Genomic DNA, 26,119 nt, shown 5'->3' on the forward strand with positions numbered 1-26,119 from the left:
CTCCATGAATAGTGTCTCTAGTGGCTTTTCACAATATGTTGACTTTTTTCTACAGCCTCTAGCTCAGAACCTTTCCTCTTATGTACGAGATTCCATAAATCTAATGGAACTCCTGGAACCTTATAGATGGCAAGATAGTTAGTTATTCTTGGCTGTCTTTAGACGTCAATTCTCTATATACGTCTATCCCCCATCATATAGGCTTAATGGCAGTTCAACACTTTTTGTCTCTGGATCCCCTTATTAATGCAAAACAAGCTATATTCATTTCAGAAGCTACTTCATTTTGTCTTAACCACAATTATTTTCATTTAGATGATGAATTCTACCTGCAGACCCATGGTACAGCTATGGGAACAAATTTCGCTCCCTCTTATGCCAACCTGACCATGGGTCTGTGGGAGGATAGGTTCATATGGAATAATAATCCTTTTGCCCAACATCTGTTTTTGTTCGGCAGATATATAGACGATATCATTGTTATTTGGGATGGCTCATCGTCCTCCATTGATGGCTTTGTTTCTCACTGCAATGCTAATGATCTAGGTCTCTCATTCACATTTGTGCATAATACAGAAAGTCTTTCTTTTTTAGATCTCAAGCTCTTTCATCACCACAATCTCATTTTGTCGCGAAACTATACCAAACCCACCGCTGGGAACTCTTATTTACATTTTAATAGTTGTCATCACCCACAGTGGGTTAATAATATCCCAAAAGGCCAGTACTGCAGATTACGACAAAATTGTACCAGGGACTCTGACTACATTTCCCAAAGTGTCCATCTTAAGAGGAAATTTCTAGATAAAGGGTTCCTTGAGAAATTAATAGATCAAGCTTGTGCTACCTTTCTCCCAGGTAAAAAACCCAAAGTGACAAAACCACCTGACAATGATACTGTATGGTTCATCACTAGATACCACAGTGAATACAAGAAAATGGAACGTATATTCCATAAACATTGGAATATTCTTAAACAGGACCCCTTTCTTCACAACAGCCTTGGGAATAGGCCCAAGGTCACATATAGAAGAGCTCCAACACTGAAAAATAGGATAGCACCTAGTAAACTGAAGACCGGTAAATCCGAAAAGCCCTTGTGTCTTATTCCCCTTATAGGCATGTACAGGTGTAACAAGGCCTTATGCAAGACCTGTGCCTTTGTAAACCATGGCCAACGTAGCTTCCAACATAGAAATAAGACATACCAACTGGAGGGATTTTATAACTGTTCTACCGATTATGTAGTGTATTGTCTAACATGTCCATGTAAATTATTATACGTTGGTTGTACAATTTGCCCACTGCGACAACGCTTTGGTAAACATCGCTGATTTGTAGAAAAAGGTTGCGATGAACATAGCGTACCTCGCCACTTCCTAGAGCATCACAACCAATCCACTGCAGGTCTACAAGTGTGGGTGATAGAATCTATACCACGTAAATTATCCGAAGCTGAACGTTTCTCTAAGTTGTGTGAACGCGAAACGTTCTGGATATACACCCTAGACACTCTGGCACCTAATGGGTTAAATGAAGAGTTAGAGGTGAATACAATCCTCTTCTCCTTAACCCTCTTACCCCTCTCTCCCCTATTTTTATGGGTTTTCTTCCGGTTTTTCTCCCTTTCTTTTTCTCTATTTCCTTATTTTGAACACTAGACAAACACCAATAGACCCCTTGCATGTCACAATTTGCACCAATAATAAATCCCTCTTTTAGAACATGATATCCAGTGTGTCATTGAGCGTATACACGGTAGCCGCTGACACATTGGTTGCCTTTTTTAAAAAATACATTTTTAAAAAATACACTTTTACATACTTATTTCTAGATTCTTATATTCTTCCGTTTTTAGCAAGATATAATAACAAATTAATGTGGAGCACATATTTGTGCCATTTTAATCTTTTTATTACTATTTTTTATTTTAAACTCTCAACCATCTGAGGTCTTCATTTATTTATTGTCACACATATTATATCTAGTTAACGTTTTTGTGGGATACATAATTAGCTTGTCAATTGTTCCCCCTTCGTTTTTAGATTTGTTAGATATTTCTGATATGTTTCATATGTTTGTGTCAGTATACGTGTTTTCTGTTAAATACACCCACGTTTCGGTTTTATCCAGCTGGATTGCTTTTGGTCATCAACATAGAACTATTTAAGCCTTGATCTTTCCCGTCCTTCTCACACTTGAAAAAGGAGCGCGCATGCCCATTGTGAGCTTCGCGCATGCTCTGAAACGCGTCGTGTTCCCATCCACTACAGTCTTCCTGGTGACGTCACACGCCCATAGCATCTTGCCGGAACACGGAAGCCTTCATTCAGCTCAGCTGCCCAGCTGTCTGTCTCTCCGAGCGGAGGTCCGCGGCTATCCCTCTGGAGTTACATCACAGATTTTCAGCCTACGGACGCAGGATCGATCTAGGATGACCTGATCATTTGGAACTCTACTTCATTTACTTAATTGTAAGTGTGTACATGTGCCTATTATTTTATATTAAATGCTTGCACTCAGAGGTGCTTTCTCTTTCTCTTGTTTCATATGGTTGTTTAAAGAGCCGGCTTCGCTCTTCATGTAAGCTGCCCTCAGGGCTTGTGTTCATCAAAGACAAAGAATCCTTCTGTTATCTCATCCACTCTACATCACTGACTTTTTAGAGACTTCTTGATTCCAATTGCAGCAACCACATTGTTTATTTTTATATATATACTAACCATTAGCCCTGAGTGCTGATATATCTACATATGTTAACAGTGCAGCTCTACTTTGACCTGGTAAAAATACGTTTTTTGTGTTTTTTTTTGTAAAAAATTAAGATGTACAAATGACAGCACCCAGGAGTGCTGTTGATGTCGATAAAGATCTTCAAAGGAATGCTCAGGCACCCTATCCTCCTATCGAGAGGAGGAGAGCGCTGTGGGAAGGTGAAGGTCCACTTTAAGGAGACAGATATACTGATGCTTTTTGAAAGCGATAACAAATATTTCCGATCTATAAATGGATGCTGATGCCACTAACTAGTCAATGGTGGGTAAAATGGGCAATCTGAGCAACCATGGATATTTTCTAGAATCTAGGGAAGGTTGGCATGTAATAATACCACATCCAGCAAGCTATTGGTAAGCTTGCTATTGGCTTGGAGTTAATCTGACCGTTTTAAATGTTACATAAAACTGGATTGCATCTGCCATTATGGCCTTTTTAGATGTTCAAATGAATATTGATTGGCTGGAAAATGATTTATGAAGGCGTTCTTGACCAAACTACTTGCAAATACATTGTAGCATACTGTCACAACCCATGGGTCTCATCGTCTAAAGCTGGTGCAGGTGAGAGCTACACAGTAGTAATTAGATCTAACACTGACACAAAAAGGCAGAGCATTCACAAACACAAAAAGAGCATGGGGGAATGGCAAGGCATGCATTGGACAGGTAATTGTCCTGTCCCCTCAGCACATTGGGACAGGCTAGCTGAAGCAATACATGGGCATACATGAAATTGATCAGCAATGACACTACAAACTTTAATCACAACATGTGAGCCCATATGACAAGGTAAAGCAAGCAAAAAAAAAAACAAAACAAGGAATATTACTATACTATTGCCTATTTAAAACAATGAACATGTTTCGAAGCGCACAATGCCTTTTAAAATGATGTCCTTTTGTAATAAGACAAATGTAGTATATGTAATCTTAATCTAATAAGAAAAATTTTTTAGCAGCAATAAAAAATGTTAATTTTAGCGGAAAAGGAAAATATGGTGAAGATTCCAAAGATTCTTTTCCAGTAGTAGGCAAAATAGATGTATTAAAATATATATATATATAAATGCATGCAGGGATGAAGTAAAGCAGCACATACTGAGCGTGAAGCATAGAACTCAAGCAAGAAACAGAAAAGACAGTTTTAACTGGTGGCCCAATTTGCCATTCCTTTCCTATAGTATTTTCTCTTTTTGTGCATGGCTTAGAGCTGCTGTGAGACAGTGATAGGTTGCATTGTTATACCTGAACTAGGGTTTTAAAACTAATGATTCCAAACTCACATGGAGACGAAAGTACTCAGCAACTGTGAAAAATTTGTCATGCTATGATTTGTCTCCACCTGTCACTTTGTGAATGCTCATCTAGGTCCATCCACTATATCTTATCTACAGTTGCTTATACCCTCAAAGGTTGGCATGACAGTTCAGGCCATAGATTTTGTACAGCTTGAAAAGTGTTTTTTGGCATAAACCTGAACAGGTGACAATAGCAGATTAAACAACTGTGTTCAGCAATAAAATAATGTTGTTCTGCCTCCTGTCAACTCATATGACATTAAACAGTATTACATTTTATAGTATTATGAACACAAAAAGCTTAAATGTGTCCGGAAAGTCAAAAGTGGGCCATGTAAAATACAAAATGACTTTTTAAACAGTGAATATAGTGATGTATATTGTTTAGCTAGCAAGTAATACTTTATATGTGCCATGCATGTAAGTAAGAACTATTCAGCTCTCCAACCTTTATACCCCTTAGACTAGAGTGATTTTTACTTTTAATGCTATGAGTTATTTATTTGTGGATTACTTGAGATAACAAAGTAATGCATACACTGTTTTGAAGGGCATATTAAACTTTCTTTTGGCAATATTGTCTTGCAAAAAATATTTTATTTTCTATGCAATGTATAGACCAAGAGATGAAAACAAAGAAAAGTGCTTGTTTTCTATGCTAACCAGTGTTAATTTTAAACAGGGGGTTGCTAGGGGGTGGCTATTGGGGCTATAGCCCCAATCTGGGGTCCATAGCTCCGAGTCTCTTACTGCAGGGGTCCCCGCCTAACCACTGGGCCATAGGTGCAGTGGGCAGGCTGCATGAGAGAGCCAGGCAGGCAGATGAGAGAACGGGCGAGCAGAGATGATATCATCTCTCTCTGCCTGCCCTGCATCACTGCACATCCGCCCTCAAAACCGGGCCTCTTCAATGTCGGAGGTGCGGTGGGGAGCATCATCTCTCACTGCCCGCCCACATCACCACTCACCTGTCCTCACCCAGAACCAACAACTGCACCTGCCTCTGTGCTAAATGGACCAGTGCTGCCACCAATGCAGCCACAGTGCACATTTGGTGGCACTAGCTGGCATGGCAAGTGACAATCCGCAAATAGTGGCAGGTGATGTGGTAAGCGATCATCCACATCTGGTGGCAGGCGACGTGGCAAGTGACAATCCGCAAATGGTGGCAGACAACATGCCAAGTGACAATCTACATCTGGTGGCAGGCAACGCGGCAAGTGACAATCCGCAAATGGTGGCAGACTATGTGGCAAGTGACAATCCACATCTGGTGGCATTTGATGTGGCAAGTGACAATCCACATCTGGTGGCAGATGACGTGGCAAGTGACAATCCACATCTGATGCCATGCGACGGTGACAAGTGACGATCCACATCTAGTGGCATGCGACATGGCAAGTTGCAATCCACATCTGGTGGCAGGCGACAGTGGCAAGTGGCAATCCGCATCTGGTGGCAAGCGACAGTGGCAAGTGGCAATCCACATCTGGTGGCAAACGACAGTGGCAAGTGGCAAGCCGCATCTGGTGGCAGGCTACAGTGGCAAATTGCAATCTGCATCTGGTGGCAGGGGATGGTGGCAAGTGGCAATCCGCATCTGGTGGCAGGTGACCTGGCAAGTGACCATCCACATCAGGTGGCAGGTGATGGTGGCAAGTGACAAGCTGCATCTGGTGGCAGGAGATGTGGCAAGTGACAATCCACATCAGGTGGCAGGCGACAGTGGTAAGTGATGCTCCACATCTTGTGGTAGGCAACATGGCAAGTGGCAATCTGCATCTGGTGGCAGGTGAAAGTGGCAATCCGCATCTGGTGGCAAGCAACAGTGGCAGTGTGCATCTGGTGTCAGGTGACAGTGGCAAGTGGCAATCCGCATCTAGTGGCAGGTGACCTGACAAGTGACCATCCACATCAGGTGGCAGGTGATGGTGGCAAGTGATAAGCTGCATCTGGCGGCAGGAGATGTGGCAAGTGACACGCCCAGGGCTCTGACTGATTCTGCATTATGGTGAGTTGAACCACTTCTTTATATATTACAATGTAACAATAGAAATAATGCGCTTTAATCACTCTGACACCATGTCAACCATGGTGCCATGATGATTGAAGCGCCAACACCAGCCATTGCCCTGACAAATTGCCTGCGAAAAATTGCTTACCACCCCCACCCCACCCCCACCCCTGGGCCTGCAAAAAGGTTGGTGACCGCTGCTATGGGCTCTAGCCCCAGATCTTTTGCAGACCTAGCAACGCCCTTGGTTTTAAATTAAGTAATTTCTGTACATTTTTTTTTTTTAATGCAAACATTTAACAAAATTAATTAAAATGTAAATCTTAATAGTAAAAAATACAGAAATAAGGGAAAAAGAAGAAAGAAATAGCAGGAGGAGAGACATGAGATGATTAGGGCTAAATATGGGTTAGAAAGGTGGGTAAAAAGGAACACATTTTATTTTTACTTGAAAGAGTTCATTATCTGTCATACGCATCCCTTCATCTACATATGAATTAAACTGAGTAAATATAATCCTACAAAACTGAGGTTGGTTTACTAAAGGCAAATATACTGTGTAATTCAACTGCATTTGCTCTAGCTCTGAGGGGAAGCTTTGCTGGTTTCTGTTATTCAATCATGTGCAAACAAAAATGCAGTTTTTTCTTTTCCTTGCATGTGATTGAGTATTCTTTGCAAAATGAAGCTTTACCTAATTTACTAAGCTCTGGAGCAAGTGCACTTGCAGTCAGGGCCGGCCCTACCCTGGGTCCCTGTGGGTCCATGGGACCCAGGCCACAAGTTGAGAGGTGTGGCAGAGCGGGGCCAGCGCTTCCTACACGTCCTGCACCGAGTGCAGACTCAGCGAGAGTGTTGCAGGCTGCCTGACACAGCACTGTCCTGCACAGCTGCGGCACTCTGATTGAGTCTGCACCCGATACTTCAGTGACAGCCAGAGCCCAGAGAACAGTGTGAGAGCGAGTCTCCTCCTTACTCCGCCCATATGATAGAGCAGGGAGGAAATTTCTTGCACAAGCTCCTGAGCAGGGGTGGTGCAAGGTGAGTGCAGGTCATGGAGAAGGGGAGGGGGAAGTGTAGAGACTCGAGACTCAGCATACTGATCGGCCGATCATGGTGCTCCTATCCCCCGATCCCTCAATCTTCCACTGACACCCCATTACTGAACAGAGTGATCCGGAGGGGTGACAGGGACAGCCAGGGCTGAAGGAGGGAGGGGGAGAGGGAGGGATCATACACAGCACAAGGAAACTCTGCATATACTACCCTAGCCTGTCTATATACCCTAGTAGCCTGTCTGTATACTACACTAGCCTGTCTATATACTACCCTAGCCTGTCTATATACTACACTAACCTGTCTATATACTAGCCTATCTATATAATACACTAACCCTTAACCTAGCTTCACACTTATTTGTTTAGTGTAAAACCTTCCTGATGAACTGAATTTTAGTTTTACTTATGATCTAAAATAATGAATGTGGTGGCCTTTTCGTGGTTGTGTGTTTTTTTTTTTTTTTTTGGGGGTGGGGGTGGGGGCAGCATTTCATTGTTGGACCCAGGCAGTACTATGTCTTGCAGTATACAGTATATTTGCCTTTAGTAAATCAACCCCATTGTATTTCTCAATAACACTTCTGCAAGTGCCATACTGTCATACAGAGCAAGTCCCAACTCTCATTTTGACAGCTGGGATTTGCCGGCAATAGTGACCAGGGAGCCACGCCGGGGGACAATGTAGGAAATACTGTGATGATAATGTGGTCTGAGCACCCTAAATCTGTGCGGTTAATCTCAGATAGCTTCCTGCTCAATTTGGCACATGCACATTGCCACCCCATTGCAATGTCTCAAGAAATATTTTGACTTTGGTTGCACAGCAAACTTCAAGGGAGCAAGCATTCACTCAAATAAGTTATAAAATATATTTTTACTAAATTAGGGATATAATCAGTGCCAATTAAAAAGAGTTAAAGTGGAAGTAAACCCATTAATCTAATGCCCCATACACACGGTCGGATTTTCCGACAGAAAATGTGTGATAGGACCTTGTTGTCGGAAATTCCGACCGTGTGTGGGCTCCATCACACATTTTCCATCGGATTTTCCGACACACAAAGTTTGAGAGCAGGATATAAAATTTCCGACAACAAAATCCGTTGTCGGAAATTCCAATCGTGTGTACACAAATCCGACGGACAAAGTGCCACGCATGCTCAGAATAAATAAAGAGATGAAAGCTATTGGCCACTGCCCCGTTTATAGTCCCAACGTACGTGTTTTACGTCACCGCGTTTAGAACGATCGGATTTTCCGACAACTTTGTGTGACCATGTGTATGCAAGACAAGTTTGAGCCAACATCCGTCGGAAAAAATAGTAGGATTTTGTTGTCGGAATGTCCGAACAAAGTCCGACCGTGTGTACGGGGCATAACAGTTTAAAAAAACTGTTGCATTTCTGGCGCGTGCCAGAATGTAACTGTCACATTGGTTGTGCTCTCAACCAAACTGTCAGACCATCCATTGGCTGGTGTCATACCTAATTATGTGTGCAGCATCACAGCAGTTGAAGGTTAAACCGAGGCCAAGATGGCAGCTTCCTTGGCTGAAAACGATAGGAGAGTTTACTTCCACTTTAAATTGTGTAATATGTACAAGGAGGAAACTGTGAATTCCATTAATTAGTAGTCAACCGTAAACTATAGGTTACCCTGATTTTAAAGTGATATTAAACCTAAAAATAAAATGCAATACATTATCTCACAAAAGTGAGTACACCCCTCACATTTTTGGAAATAATTGATTACCGGTATATCTTTTCATGTGACAACACTAAAGAAATTACACTTTAGTACAATGTAAGTAGTGAGTGTACAGCTTGTATAACTTTTTACATTTGCTATTCCCTCAAAATAACACACAGCCATTAATGTCTAAACCACTGGCAACAAAAGTGAGTACACCCCTAAATGAATGTGTCCAAATTGGGCCCAAAGTGTCAATATTTTGTGGACATGGAGTACACCAGAGCTTCACAAGTTGCCACTGGAGTCCTCTTCCACTCCTCCATGACGACATCACGGAGCTGGTAGATGTTAGAGATCTTGCGTTCCTCCACCTTCCGTTTGAGGATGCCCCACTGATGCTCAATAGGGTTTAGGTCTGGAGACATACTTGGCCAGTCCATCACCTTTACCCGCAGCTTCTTTAGCAAGGCAGTGGTCATCTTGGAGGTGTGTTTGGGGTCGTTATGTTGGAATACTGCCCTGCGGCCCAGTCTCTGAAGTGAGGCGATCATGCTCTGCTTCAGTATTCTACAGTACATGTTGGAATTCATGGTTCCCTCAATGAACTGTAGCTCTCCATTGCTGACAGCACTCGTGCAACCCCAGACTATGAAACTCCCACCACCATGCTTGACTGTAGACAAGACACACTTGTCTTTGTACTCCTCACCTGGTAGCCACCACACACGCTTGGCACCATCTGAACCAAATAAGTTTATCTTGGTCTTATCAGACCAAAGGACAAAGTTCCAGTGATCATGTCCTTAGTTTGCTTGTCTTCAGCAAACTGTTTGCGGGCTTTCTTGCGCATCATCTTCTGGGATGACAGCCATGCAGATCAATTTGATGCAGTGTGCGGCGTATGGTCTGAGCACTGACAGGCTGACCCCCCACCCCTTCAACCTCTGCAGCAATGCTGGCAGCACTCATATGTCTATTTCCCAAAGACAACCTCTGGATATGAAGCTGAGCATGTGCACTTAACTTCTTTGGTCGACCATGACGAGGCCTGTTCTGAGTAGAACCTGTATTGTTAAACGGCTGTATGGTCTTGGCCACTGTGCTGCAGCTCAGTTTCAGGGTCTTGGCAAGCGTCTTTTAGCCTAGGCCATGTTTATGTAGAGCAACAATTCTTTTTTTCAGATCCTCAGAGAGTACTTTGTCATGAGGTGCCATGTTGAACTTGTACAGTGACCAGTATGAGAGAGAGAGAGAGCGATAACACCAAATTGAACACACTTGCTCCTCATTCACACCTGAGACCTTGTAACACTAATCAGTCACATGACACCGGGGAGAGTAAATGGCTAATTGGGCCCAATTTGGACATTTTCACTTAGATGTGTACTCACTTTTGTTTCCAGTGGTTTAGACATTAATGGCTGTGTGTTGAGTTATTTTGAGGGGACAGCAAATTTACACTGTTATACAAGCTGTGCACTCACTACTTTACATTGTAGCAAAGTGTCATTTCTTCAGTGTTGTCACATGAAAAGATATAATAAAATATTTACAAAAATGTCAGGGGTGTACTCACTTTTGTGAGATACTGTATATTGCAGCTTACTATTCAATAGATGTGGTGTCTGCATTAGTTTCCTTTTGTTTTAGGCTTTTTTCCCTCTGTTATCACCTGACAGAGTACACAGCTCGGTTGCTCTTTTTTCCCATCCTATCTTGCATGATCAAGTCTTTCCTCACTTCCTGTTAACAGGACTGGGACAAGAAAGGACAGAGGGTAGGAGGTGAAGTGGTGGGGTCACTTGGCGATCTTCTTTCTCCTCATATGATCAATTTCTGGCAAGCTAATTCGTATTGGGAAGCTCTGGTACTTTGTACCCAAATTATATAACATAACAGACATGGAGTGTGACTGAAGCTTGGGATGTGCATAGAAATCTGCAGGTGAAAACAAGAGAATAGTGTGCAGCCCATTCAACATGTATGCAACTGGAACACCATCTAGGTGAATGGTAGTCATGGCCATGCAGGCAAGATTTTTCAGATGAGACCTAAGGTGAGAGGCTGTGCAGAGGGAGGCAGAGGGGTTCTGGAGTTGTCCCCTCCTCTATTCAATGCCATAGACTCCTCCCCAATCCTTCATTTCTCCTCACATGATCAATCCCTGGCCAGTTAATCAGTATCAGTAAGCTCTGGTATTATGTGCCCTATTGATATGACATAACAGACCTGGAGGGTGACTAAAGCATGGGAGGTGCACAGGAGTGTACAGATGAAAGTAAGAGGATAATGTTTGACCTGCTCAACTTGCATACAACTAGAACACCATCCATGTGGGCGGTAGTTGGGGTTGTGCACAAGTGACCTGTCAGGTGAGCCCTCGTGTGAGAGGCTGTTTAGAGAAAGGTGGAGAGGTGCTGGAGTGGTGACCTCCTCTATTTAATGCCATAGACTCCTCCCCCACCCTGAAAATAAATGGTGACTTATGCAGCTGTAAAATTGCTACCACTGGGGATTAGGGGAGAAGGAGTGGGGAACCAAATGCCTGAATGGTCCATCTATATGTGAAATCTGTTTTTGCATGTATGAACAATGTATATGTGCATTCTATGGACAATGTATAAATGCGATGAAGCATATGGTTATCAGCAACAAGTCTGGTGAGTGCCTACTTGTGGTCAGGCAATGGGGCATATGTACTCATTCTTTAAATGGGGCCAGGATCCTTTGTGACCTCTTAACTCTGCGTTTCTCCTGTCAGGATGTTTGAATGATTAATTACATCAGCGATATTGATTATTAATTATGAAATATAATTAAGCTGACTAATTGTTCCCTGGAAATTTTGACTCTATGCAGATATTCTTTTAAGCACAATAAAATTGTGTGAAAGTATGGACTACAAAACTAGAAGAATAAAATGAAAATGTATTTTACAATTAAGTTATTAACAATCGCAGATAGGATTAATAGTATGACACAGACACAGCAACTCTATATTGTACAACAAAATCCACAGCATATATGGTCAAAGTATATATATGCCAGGGAAATAGAGTGGGTAAAATATCACTAAACCTAGCAGACCATTAAATCTGTGTTGAACACAGATACCTGTTACTCCCCTGCAGAAGGAGGAAGGGACTAAGTCTTTCTAGAAGTTGTGCCAATACAGCTAAAATTTAATTATCTAATCCCTAGGGGTTATGATACCGTGATCGGAATATCAAATTAAACAAGCAAACTCTATTGTAAGTAGAACATTAAATTTAACAAGCAAAAATCATCCAGAAAATAACACACTGTTAGTTCCCCTTTAGAAGTAAGATGGTGATGTATCGCTTTGAATGGATGGATACTGACTTAACCCTCAAGATGGCTGCTGATAGATGGAGATGGATGAAGCTCAAGATAAAGTCTGATACTGATCTGATGATGATAAGGAGGTGGATCTGATGATTAGCCTGCATCTGGTGATGAGGCTGGATCAAATCTCTCTCTGACCTTCCCCTTTCATCTTCCCAAATATTGCTTTATGCTAAGGACCTTTCCAGAGGGTATAGTTTGGAATATTTACCTACCTCTGTTTGGAGGATAATATTACAGATTAATTATTTGTTTGCAAAGTCAATAGCTTAACTTGGTTACCAGATGGCACTCTAAGAAATCCCTATATCACGTTTTCTGAGAAAGAAGTGGATTTATTTGATTCAACTTTTAGAGGATAAACTAACTGTGTCCTTAGTTTAATATCAATGTCCTAATTTACTTAGAGGGTATATAATTATATCCCTTCAGGGTGTTTGTGGCATTTATACATTTTTATTTTTGGTATAATAGCATCTTAAAGTGGAACTTCACTCTCCCAATCAACGTTGATTATTTTTAATCCTCTTGCTGATGGCAATAAATAGCTTAAAATATTGAAAAGTTAAATTCACTTCTCTTTTAATTCTAAGACACTTACAGAGATTCCAGAATGTTGATATTTGGTTAATTGTTTATGGTGCAGATCAGCTGGGAGTAAAGATGGCCAAAAAGTTAGAGGGGTTTTTAAACTGGCCAATGGGGGGAGGGCCCAGAGGTAGAGATAGTCAGCGTGGAACATATTCCAGAGGGTAGTATTGGGGGCATTAGTGGTAGGTTGACTAAAGCACATAAACCCAAGGTAAGTATAGTAACAAGTCCTATTTGCAATCTTGGAACACCCAATAAGAGGATTGTATGCGACCAGTCTAAACTACGTGGCATGTTCACCAATGCCAGGAGCCTGGTGTACAAGATGGGTGAACTAGAGATACTGTTGTACAAGGAGGATTTGGATTTTGTGGGAATTTCAGAGACCTGGTTCAACAGCTCTCATTATTGGCTGGCAACCATTCAAGGCTACACCCTTGTTTGCAGGGATAGAGAGGGTAAAAAAGGGGGGAGGGGTATGCCTATATATCAAGAATAATGTACAAGTGAATGTGAGAGATGACATCACTAAGGGAGCTAGGGAGGAGGTGGAATCCTTATGTATAGAGCTCTAAAGGGATGAAGCTAAGGGAAAAATATTACTGGGAGTATGCTATAGGCCCCCTAACCTGTGGGAGGAGGGGGAGACGGATCTCCTATCACAAGTTGGATTAGTAGCAAGGATGAGAAATGTTATCATAATGGGGGATTTTAATTATCCAGACATGGACTGGGTGGAGGGAACCACACATTCATCTAAGGCTCGCCAGTTCCTAAATGTCTTGAAGGACAATTTCATGGTTTAGATAGTAGACGCACCAACCAGAAATAAAGTGTTACTGGATCTACTGGTTACCAACAATACAAACCTTATCACAGATGTGAAATATGGGGCAATTTAGGAAACAGCGATCACTTGTCAATTGGCTTCAGTATAAATCACACAAATAGGAAACATAAGGGGAATACAAAGACACTGAATTTCAAAAGAGCCAACTTCCCTAAACTACGAACCTTGTTAGAAGGCATGAATTGGGATAAAATCGTAGGAACAAAGAACACGGAGGAGAGATGGGTTTGCTTTAAGAGCATATTAAATAAGGGCATTAGCCAATGCATCACATTGGGTAATAAATTTAAAAGAGCGAACAAAAGTCCTGGATGGCTTAACTTCAAAAGCAAAGAAGAAGGCCTTCAAAAAATACAAGGTTGAGGGATCATCATCAGCATTCAGACTTTATAAAGAATGCAACAAGAAATGTAAGGGTTCAGTTAGGGCGGCTAAGATAGATCACGAAAGACATATAGCGGAGGAGAGTATATAAATAGTAAAAAAGGGAGGACAGATCCTATTGGCCCCATAAAGAATGAGGAAGGACATGTGGTTACAACGGATGGGGAGATGGTGAAGGTATTGAATTTATTCTTCTCTTCAGTCTTCACAAGGAAATGGGGGGGGCTTCAGTAACCAAAACTGCAGTGTTTATCCTTATGAAACATCACAGGATGCACCTCCGTGGTTAACAGAGGCAGAATTAAAATTAGACTTGGGAAACTTAATATTAATAAATCACCGGGACCTGCATCCGAGGGTACTTAGGGAACTCAGTCAAGTTATTGCAAGACCATTGTTCCTAATTTTTACTGACAGTCTACTGACTGGAATAGTAACAGGTGATTGGAGAAAAGCCAATGTAACACCAATATTTAAAAAGGGCCCAAAATACATCCCTGGGAATCACAGACCATTTAGCCTAACATCAATAGTATGCAAGCTCTTGGAGGGGATGATAAGGGACTATATACAAGATTTTAGTAACAAGAACGGTATCATTAGCAGTAATCAGCATGGATTCATGAAGAATCGCTCTTGCCAAACCAATCTATTAACCTTCTATGAGGAGGTGAGTTGCCATCTAGATAAAAGAAGGCCCGTAGACGTGGTGTATCTGGATTTTGCAAAAGCATTTTACACAGTTCCACATAAACGTTTACTGTACAAAATAAGGTCCGTTTGCATGGACCATAGGGTGAGTACATGGATTGAAAAATGGCTACAAGGGCGAGTTCAGAGGGTGGTGATAAATGGGGAGTACTAGGAATGGTCAGAGGTGGGTAGTGGGGTTCCCCAGGGTTCTGTGCTGGGACCAATCCTATTTATTTTGTTCATAAACAAACTGGAGAATGGGGTAAACAGTTCAATCTCTCTGTATTTGTGGACGATACTAAGCTAAGCAGTGCAATAACTTCTCCGCAGGATGTGGAAACCTTGCAAAAAGATCTGAACTAATTAATGGGGTGGCAACTACATGGCAAATGAGGTTTAATGTAGAAAAATGTAAAATAATGAATTTGGGTAGCAAAAATATGAATGCAACCTATTAAAAGGGGGGGAAGCTCTGGGAGAATCTAGGAAGAAAAAGGACCTGGGGGTCTTAGTCGATGATAGGCTCAGCAATGGCATGCAATGCCAAGCTGCTGCTAACAAAGCAAACAGAATATTGGCATGCATTAAAATGGGGATCAACTCCAGAGATAAAGCGATCATTCTCCCGCTCTACAAGACTCTGGTCTGGCTGCACCTAGAGTATGCTGTCCAGTTCTGCGCACCAGTCCTCAGGAAGGATGTACTGGAAATGGAGCGAGTACAAAGAAGGGCAACTAAGCTAATAAAGGGTCTGGAGGATATTAGTTATGAGGAAAGTTTGCGAGCACTGAACTTATTCTCTCTGGAGAAGAGACACTTGAGAGGGGATATAATTTCAATTTATAAATACCGTACTGGTGACCCCACAATAAGGATAAAACTTTTTAGCGGAAGGGAGTTTAACAAGACACATGGCCACTCATTAAAATTAGAAAAAAAGAGGTTTAACTTTAAACTACGTAGAGGGTTCTTTACTGTGAGAGCAGCAAGGATGTGGAATTCCCTTCCACAGGCGGTGGTCTCAGCAGGGAGCATCAATAGTTTAAAAAAACTATTAGATAAGAACCTGTACGACCGCAACATACAGGGATATACAATGTAATACTGACATATAATCACACAAATAGGTTGGAGTTGATGGACGTGTCTTTTTTTCAACCTCACCTACTATGTATCTATGTAACTTCTCAAAGAGAAACAATAGAAGTCTCTGTCAGTAAAGTAAGTATACAGGAGGGTTACAGGGATTCATGATCAACTGGGTACATACACTCGTTCTCTTCACGATAGTAACAGTTCTGATTTCTAAATGCCTTGTAAACATAGAAGAGGTGTTTTAGTGGAGAGTGTGTTTTCCTTAATCATAAAACTGGCAAGTTTGTTAATGCTTTGCAAACATAAGACAGTTTTGTCTTATTCAGGTGTTGTCTGAGTAGAAAAGTATCCCATTGTCCATGTATTGACTGTGCTATGGACGCAAACTTCTTTTGTGGAACAATTCTTCAGGTTTCTGTTGCTCTTGAGATTCATGTGACACATTAGATCTTGGCCTATCCAGTTTCCTGACCCCTAAACTCTGCGTGCTACTTACTCCCGACTCCTGAAATCTGTATGCTACTTTATTCTGACCCAAACACTCTATATTTTACACTCTCTTGGGCCATAGCAGCATAGATTCAGTTTTTTTTTTTTTTTAAGCTATGCCATGTTAAACCCCACCCACAGTTTGGCCATACCCACAATTTGCCATTACTCACTACACATGCCACATCATTCCCCTTTATACAGTGCCCAAGGTATGTTGTCTTCATACCTCCAAAGCCTTCCTCTTATTCCAAAAGACTGTGATCAATTGTTTTTGGCAATGTAAAAAATGGGGGTGTAGTTTTGTGGGATGTGACTATCTATGAGGGTGTGGTTTTGTGGGAGTGGTTAGTAGGGTGCCCCCCAAATGTAATTTAGAAAATCTGGTGACTTTAACCCATAAGCATAATTGGTTCCCAATCTTTCTGTAAGGGAAGCTGTAGTCAAGAACGTTAACTTCAAACTACAGAGGACATTGGCTGCGCATGCATTTGTATAAAAACCATATTGCTGACCAGCTGGAGTAGTGTACAGTCTACAGATTTTCTTTATTGGAAAACTGATATACCCTTTGTGTAGAGGGGAGGATTTTACACCTTCATTAATCGGCTCGCTTTAACATTTAAGTGTTTTAGTGTAGGTTAACAAAAAAGTGCACTTTAATCACAATAAATCCTTAGATGAACCGCTAGCAAATGCATTTTAAAATTTGTGTTATTTATTCCAGAAGATAGAGCATCCTAGCACAGTGGGGTCAAATACACTTGAACTCTGTTGGCTAATTTATTAGATGAGTACATAGTTCGCTCTGCAGTGATGCAGTACTTTGTCTTATGGATTTATTATAGAACACAATTTCCATTGCTCCACTTTTTGCCTGAGCCTATTGGCACTATGCCTAAGTCCATTATTGTGATTTTGCTGAAGCTGGCTTTGATCTATCCTCATTTAGAGGAACACCAGAACAGATTTATATGTATTTTTTTATAGGTATGTCTGTTTCAGATATCAAAACAATATTAATAGGGGACATAGTACATATTGCACTTTTCATCAAAATTTGTTCTTAAATAACTATATGATTATAGTGCTTAATAAGTGGAAACAAAAGTGTATTTTAGTACTTATTTATTTTAGTAAGTATTATAGCGTTCTCCTTGAAGTAATTTGAATGGCTCTTTATATCAGGGATTTTAATTATCATCCTTAACTGTAGGGTGCTTGCAGACATGACTTTATGCCGCTCAGGCATAAATTGACTATCTTCTGGGGCACTTTATTCTTCCATTGCAAGATCAATGTTAAGCTTATGATAAAAGAAGGAAGAGAAAAAAGTGATCCAGTCAAACACTGCTGGGGCTACCTATATCAATAGTTCTCTAACTCATTCCTGCCCCCAAAAAGCGGTTGTCTATTGGTGGTCTACCTGACCACATAAACATGATATTGTCCCTAATCCTGTCAAAAATAAATGCACTGGGCAATTGTCATCTCATGTGCATGGGCCTCCTGATCAAGAGGGTCAGTAAATTATTGTCACTGTGTTGTACAGCTAAACAGGAAGCACAACCAACCTACAGCTAAATATACAAATGTAATTTCAAACTGCAGTATATAGGGAAACACATATTCTTTTTTGTTCTACATGGTACAGATTTCAGTGGATTTGGGTTATAATGCTGCCTTGATTTGGACACTGGCAAACAAGAAAACAGCGAAAAGCCTGGTATACACCCCCCCCACACACACACACTTTCAGCATGCCAGCATTACCAATGTCCAAGAAGGATGGATGTCTAACTGTATATACCAGCAATTTTTAGAGATTATCTGTCATCTTTAATCAAGACTTTATCTACATCCTGGCCTCGTTATGCAGCTTTCAGGATCCTCCTATCCTCAGCAATAACTTTAGAGGCCATACCCAGACCCCACTGAACAGAAAATCATGGGGCTAGTCTGGAATGGTGATCTTTGGCAACTGAGCTTTACCTGTAATATTTTCTAGACCTCTATGTACTGTGCTAGTTGTAGATCACTTTCCAGGTCCAGAGCCATGGTACAGCTTCTGGTGTGACCCGGTTTCTAAGTAGGCTGTTTGGGCTGAGCATCAGGGGCTATTTTATTTATTGGAACCATTGGGCTGCATTATGATCCCTGTTTTTTTCTGTTGCCCCCAAGGTAATGGTTAAAACGCTGAGGAATTAAGTGCTGCATCGTTAGGTTCACTCTGTTCTCGCCTTCAGCGAGAGGTAACATATTTTATTTGCTGCATCTATATGCAGGAGATGTGCAGTTCCACCCCAGTTAGTCAATGCCTTGCCTTTGTGGCTTGTAGTTCTTAACAAACTACCAGGATGCTGGTGAGCACTTTAATAGTTCATTGATTCTTAACCAATTAAGGACCGAGCCTCTTTCTGAGATTTGTTGTTTACAAGTTAAAAACAGGTTTTTTTGCTAGAAAATTACTCAGAACCCCCAAACATTATACTTTTTTTTTTCTAACACCCTAGAGAATAAAATGGCGGTCGTTGCTTTCTGTCACACCGTATTTGCGGAGCAGTCTTACAAGCGCATTTTTTGGGAAAAAAATACACTTTTTTGAATTAAAAAATAAGTCAACAGTAAAGTTAGCCCAATTTTTTTTTTACATTGTGAAAGATAATAATATGCCGAGTAAATTGATACTCAACATATCATGCTTCAAAATTGTGCCGCTTGTGGAATGGCGACAAACATTTACCCTTAAAAATTTCCATAGGCGACGTTTAAAAAATTTTACAGGTTGCATGTTTTGAGTTACAGAGGAGGTCTAGGGCTAGAATTATTGCTCTCGCTCTACCAATCGCTGCTGATTTTTTTTATTATTTATTTTACCTTTTATTTTTACACTGTTTTTTTAAAAAAAAAACAATTGTCACTTTTTTTCCTATTACAAGGAATGTAAACATCCTTTGTTGTAAACATCCCTTGTAATAGAAAAAAGCATGACAGGGCCTCTTAAATATGAGATCTGGGATCAAAAAGACCTCAGATCTCATATTTAGACTAAAATGCAATAAAAAAAAAAAAAAAAATGTCATTTAAAAAAATGACTTAAAAAAAAAAGGCCCTTTAAGAGCTATGGGCGGAAGTGACGTTTTGACGTCGCTTCCGCCCAGCAATTGTATGGAGCCGGATGGGGGCCATCTTACCCTCACTCGTCTCCATGCACAGCTAACGACAGGACACAATCGCCTCCGCCGCTGATGACGGCTCCGGTAAGCGGCAGAGGGCACCGGATCGCGGCGGGAGGGGAGCCCTCACGGCGAATCCGCCGCAGAGACCACTTTTATCTTGTAGCGGACCGCCCGCTGAAGACAAGGATACCGGGGTTATGGCAGCTAGCTAGATATCCTCCTTTAAACAGCCGACGCATAACGACGGTGGGCGGTCCGTAAGTGGTTAACATAATTCAGTAACTGCCTGCCCATACAAGGTATGGGCAGACAGCTACTACATAGACAGTCCACAGGAGCCTGAGATTGCACCTGTGATCTGCTGATCGCCGGTGCAAGGCTTTACAATTTTTTTTTTTTACCTGTTTTTTGTTTCGAAAGGTGAACTGATCCTTAAGATGAGCGGTCCTGCTGAATCAAGTCTCCCAGGTTGTCATTCAGTTAACAGTTCCAGGGCAGCCTGCAGTGTTCCCTCTTAAAAGGGTTGAAAAACTTCTTCTAGTGACTGGCCCCCTAGCCCTCCCATTTTAGTCACCTGAGCCCTGGAATTTCCCACGGCGGAGACGCGCTCTTCCTCTGCCAGGGGTTCTCGGCTCTTGATTGGATAGATTGATAGCAGTGCAGCCGTTGGCTCCCACTGCTGTCAAATCCAATGACGCGACTCCGGGGGGGGTGGGGACGAGTCCAGCATTTGCATCCATAGACCCCTCGGCAGAGCGCTTCTCCTAGGGGGTTATACGATGCGGGGAGGAGCTACCAGCGCCACCGGGGGATCTCAGAAGTGGATGATCAGGGCCACTCTATGCAAAATGAACTGCACAGTGGAGATAAGTATGACATGTTTGTTATTTTAAAAAAACACAAAGCTTTACAATCACTTTAAGGACCTGCACTGACAACCTGGAATGTCATCCCTGCTTAAAGTAGAACTAAAGGCAAAACTTTTTTTTCCATTTTGGATAGAGTAAGAGGGGGGATATAACCCCAGTCAGATTTTTTTTTTTCACCATCTGTGGGGAATACCTTGGGGGACCCTCAGATTGCCAGAACTAGTGTACCATTGGAAGATTTCCCCTCTATTACTTTTCTGGGGACAACCCAAAATTTTGTATTTTCTTTTACTTTCACTTTCAATGATAATGGTAAATAGGAGAAATAGAGAGGGTGAATCTTCCTAACGGGGGCACAGACAGCAATAAAAACTGAAAGGTGTTCTAATCTCTCTCCACTCTTTCCAAAATTAAAAAAATTTTTGCTTTTAGTTATACTTTAATTCTTTAGATTTGTTTTCTTGGCTCCATCGGGTATGACCCCTTCCTTTAACCAGGTTTTCCCTGGAGGCTCAAGAATCGAGCTCTGGAGTTAGGGAAATCTATCCTTCCAATCGTTTGGAAGATCATCACAGCATATGCCAGCCTCATGGGCTGGGGAAAAGTCCTAAATAACTTGACAGTGAAAGGGACTTTGACCCTGGAGGAATCATTTTGAAGCTTTGGGCAATTTGGTTGTCTCTACAGTGCTGAACATCTTGAATGGAGGGCTCTTAATCGGAATCCAGTCAGGCATTTCCATGGCAGTGGCGTACATCAAGGAGGAACTAAAAGCATTGGTGCAACAATATAAGTAGCAAACGTTCTGTCCTGGACAGAGCTTCACATACCAGGTGTGAATCTCCAGATACAGAGATCCTCTGGTGGAAGCAATGGATGCTCTGGTATCTCTGTGGGATCAGTGCAACTTGATCTATGCCTTTCATCCCCTAAAACTCCTTCCCCCTCTGCTACACAGAATCAAGATAAAGGGCATTCTGGTGACACTCGTAGCTCTCAACTGACCCAGGTGGGTGTAGTGTTCTGACCTGATTAGCAGAGGTGAACCCATTCACAGAACACAAATCTTTCTGTGAATGAACAGCAGAGGGGAGGGGCAAGCAGAGGGGAGGGGCAGGTAGAGGTGCCAGGTATGAGAAGACCACGTCTTTCCTCTTTAGAGAATCGGGAGTATAGTGACAGCTGTACTGCTGATGCTGCATAAAACTGTCATTTGTAAATAAAAGAGATAAGTTCATGAGGCATGCACCTTGTTGGACTTAATTCATAGTAAGCCAGTACATTTCTGGAGTTCAGCTTTAAAGCACAGAAACAAGAATGTAAGCATAGCAACCCAGAAACTAACATTTTCATAAGAGCTCAGCAGTGGTAGGCTTTTGATTTTTCTAACCACTGGTTTCATCGTTCTTGGTAGGAATGAACTCAGGTGTGTTTGAATTCTCATCTGAACCCGCCCCATTTTCTGATATGCAGCCGCACATAAACAAGGGGCTTCTGATTGGTGGTTATGTGTAATTGTGTGTATCTCATTCTCTCAAGGCTGTTTCCTCTGCTAAAAATCATCCTTGCAGTTCCTCTTCACAGCTACTGAATACTGTCCTGAAGAGCTGTCTTCTGGTGCACCTAACTGCAGCTGCTGCTACTGAGAAATGTTGGCCCGCTCATCCACCTTCTCCTGCTCCTCTGCCATTTACAGAACTTGTTTTGCTACACTCCCACAATGCAGTGTGTTCTGTAAATGGGCGAAGAAGGAGTTCACTGCCCAGTCACAAAATGTAATGGCAGGATTGTATGCATAGTAGGACTGTAGTAATACAAATTCTGTGAAGTGCAGAAGGGATGGGCAGGTGGTGTGACTTTCTGGGTAGCAGCAAGGGTAGCATACAGTGTAAGTACCTGAATTTGACCTGGTATCTTTTAATCCTTGTACAGCAGGCTTTGAGTAAGAGGTACAGTATAAACATTACAAAGAGCCAATCAGTTCATGTGCTGACAAAAAAAGTATGTTGATAGGAAGATAAGCCAAAGTAATAGAGAGAAGAGCTTATCATTGTGCTGCATCTCCTTCACTTCCATTTACAAGCTGAGGTGGGTCCAGGACGATCTGGGTTCAGAGGAATTGGGGGAAATGGTGCTGGTCATCTGCGTACTGTGTATCTGAGTACATTGAGTAATAGGAAAGGCACTGCAGGGGAAATCTCTAAATTTCAGGCAATTTTTCAGCAAAAAAAACTAGTTTTGCTATTTTATCTTTTAAAAGGATTCATTTGTATCCTAATTTTGGCTGGAGTTCTGCTTTAAACTTAACATAATGTTTAATTGTCCTTTAATACTGCTAAAGAATGAAACGAAAACTACCAATGTCTTAAAACTTTAAAGGATTTTTTTTCTTCTAAAGTAGATTCTTAAGAATTATTTAGGAAGTACAGAACAAAGTAGTATTTAAGCCACATGCTTACTTTACCACTCTGAGAGACAGACCTATTCAAAATCAGTCCTGTATAAAAAAGTAAAAATCAGGACACATCAGCAGTTTGTTATAGAAGGCAAGCTTTAAATTATTATTACTGAAAGACTTGAATTATTTGGTAATGGTACTGGGAAATCTTTTCATCAATCAAATTTAGATTCGCCCCAGTTGTACAGCACCATGACTTTTATAAATAATCCCTCTTGTGCTTTGGAATCAGTTCTATTGCACTGGTTTGTACAAGTTGAATTTAAAAGCACGGGCATGCCAGAAATTGCCTATTCAAATAGCAATTTCCCTGGGCAAGAGCCAGTGCAGTTTTTAAATGTGACTGTTTGATTCCACATCTGAGACTAATGCTGTGTGAGAGATTGTTAACTCAACAGGTTAGTATGGAAACAAGAAACAATTTATTTCTAGATTATTAATGTAAAACCTCAGGTTGATATGGAACAGTGTTTTTCAAACAATTTATGAACTGCAAATTTCCATCCTAAATATATCGAGAGCACAAATGGCAAGTGACAGCTTTTTATACTGATTATTATTATTATTTTAAATGTGGACACTTTTAACAAGCCCATACTGTGGACTTTTACAGATGGGAAAAAAACAAAAAAAAGGAGGACTCGAAAATAGGTTAGGAAGGTGAAAAGAAGCCATAATAAATTTGCTCCTCTGTTTTATAGTTTTCACTGCTTCTATTTACAGTCAGTTATGATTGTCAAAATCACCTTCTTCATAATAGCAATCTGGGGGGAGCATGCTCCTATTATTTGGCATTTTACTGGTTGTGGCAGTTAGATTAAAACTGAAATTTTAGAGTTGTCATCTCATTGCTAGAGTGAGCGAGAAAATTAAAATATATGTAAACCCTAATGCCGTGTACACATGGGCAGACTTTTCGACCAGACTGGTCTGACGGAACTAATCCGTCAGACAATATGACTGTGTGTGGGCTTCGTCGGACCTGCAGCGGACTTTTTCGGTCGAAAATCAGATGGACTTTAGATTTGGAACATGTTTCAAATCTTTCCGCCGGAACTCCGCCGGACCCAGTTCCTATCGAGAAATCCGCTCGTCTGTATGCTAGTCCAACGGATGAAAACCAACGCTAGGGCAGCTATTGGCTACTGGCTATGAACTTCCTTATTTTAGTCCGGTCGTACGTCGTCACGTACGAATCCGTCAGACTTTAGTGTGATCGTGTGTAGCCAAGTCCGTTCGCTCGAAAGTCCCTCGGAAGTCCGTCAAAAGTCCGTCAGAAAGACCGTCGGACCTTTGATGCCGAAAAGTCCGCCCGTGTGTACACGACATTACACACTTCTCCTGTTTGGTCCCTTTTGAAAGCATTTTGCTGTATCTGATTTGTTTACAAAAAATAAAAAATACCAGTTGATCTTGCCAGAAATCTTGTAAGCCAATAACTTCCTGAGCTGTATGTTTGGGCTGACTGTGATCAATGACATTGATATAAAATTAACAAGTAGTGGCACCAACCAAAATTATTGCTAAAATCCAGAAAAAGCTGCCCCCTTTTAAATTGAACTAATCACCCTTATACATGTGAAACAAAATAAACATAAAGGGCGGTGCTAATTCATTATACCAAAAATCATTAACCAATAAAAATTCAAGGAAAAGAAAAAGTCCACATATCCAAAAAGAAGGTGTTCAATAATGTGAGGTGATCTTTTAAGTGTCTGTGCTCCACCAACACTCGTGTGAGAAGAAAAAACTCACCAAATAGCAATTTGCTAGATAGAAAATTGCATGGGATTCATAGAAGGATGGGCAACATCAAAGAGAGATGACCCATAGCTTATGTGGCATCGGCTGCTGGGTCTTTCAATTCTTATGCAGCCAAACGCTCAAAAAAACAGAGTATATTACATAGCGCAATATAGCCTGTGCAGGTTTAACGATAAAGTAGCCAGATTATGCACTTACTCGTTGGTGCTATAGGCTAACACAACAGCAATTCGTTGGTGCTATAGGTTAACACAACAGCAATTTATCAATTACATTGTTCCATGAGGACTACAGAATCACACCCCTCTATGTTATGGACATAGGGAGAGGTGCAGGATTTCATGCCTTGTTTCTGTTGTCATAATACAGAGATGACTGAGTGTTGTCATCCTAGGACAGAAGGTGTGTTACAGGCAGAATCCCTAAGTGACTATAGAAGTAAAAACAAGAAAAGTAGTGCAGCCACTACCTCTAAAGACTGGTAAGCTGCAATATATAAATTTGTTTTCAGATTTAGATACATTTTTAGGACGGTCGTAGTGTTCAACGTGCAAGAAACCTGATATTTATATTTGTTGTTATTGTGTTTTGATATTGATAGCGTTTATTCATCTAGGTAGCATTGATCAGAAAATATACAGGGGTTGGATTTTACTGCAAACCTCTTTAAAGAAAAGCACCAGAGTTTCCAGAGATGCACTTACTTTTAGAGTAGGCATAGCTTGTCCTGAAATGCAGTGCTCCATGCTTGAGCAGCCTTATGCAAATATCAACTTTTCATAGGAGTTTTATGGACCTTCAGGTGTACTTTCAGGAGGTTTGCTGCAGGCAATTACTTATGATGAATACCAGAAAGCATCAAAATTAGTTTCCTAGGCTTTTTCCATTCCTTTGGGCTCCGTTCAGATATGTCGCGGCTCACAGCATGGGGTCCAGTGCATCCCTGTTCACCGATTCAGGTGTGAATCAGATCCGAATTTTGGCCTGAATTTGCACCTGAATTGGACCAGAAGACACACAGGACCCTTCTTCAATGCGGACCGTGGCTGCCCCAGAGCTGTGTGAACCAGCTCCATTGAGAGCCAGTTACACTTTCCTGTCATGCGAAGTTGCATGTATGTGAACCCGGCCTAAAGCTTGCTGCTTGCTTAAAATGAATTGGAATTTCACAGGCAGTTGATATAACACTTGTAATTATTGTTCAGCAGCACACGGGAATTTTCTTTTACTATCGTTTAGTGAATGAAGTTGTAATTAGCAATGCTAAATAATATCTACAGTGGGAATACTACTCAGTTTACTGGAAATTGATGTATTAGACCCTTTGTGTGCTGATTGGATAATTGATCGGCTTGGACACACCAAATAATAGTGGGAAATCTCCCTTTGGTAAAACATATAGGAGCTGTTTTATGAACACTTGAGTTAGGCCCCATACACACTATACAACTTTTGTTGTCTGATTTCCTTTAGGTTTAACACAACCATGTAGTGCAAGAGCCTGCCTGATTGAATACAAATTGAAACTCTTAAGCCTCATACA

The 26,119-nt window shown here is 41.3% G+C and overlaps 1 protein-coding gene across 3 annotated transcripts in view; it reads left to right on the forward strand.

The window, feature by feature from the left end:
• Positions 1-26,119, forward strand: part of TPK1 (thiamin pyrophosphokinase 1) — an 881,459-nt gene that overhangs the window by 572,113 nt on the left and 283,227 nt on the right. The gene's annotated exons all lie outside the window — the stretch shown is intronic.

The sequence above is a fragment of the Aquarana catesbeiana genome, linkage group LG05 (genome assembly GCF_042186555.1).
Source record: "Aquarana catesbeiana isolate 2022-GZ linkage group LG05, ASM4218655v1, whole genome shotgun sequence".
NCBI classification, from domain to species: Eukaryota; Metazoa; Chordata; class Amphibia; order Anura; family Ranidae; genus Aquarana; species Aquarana catesbeiana.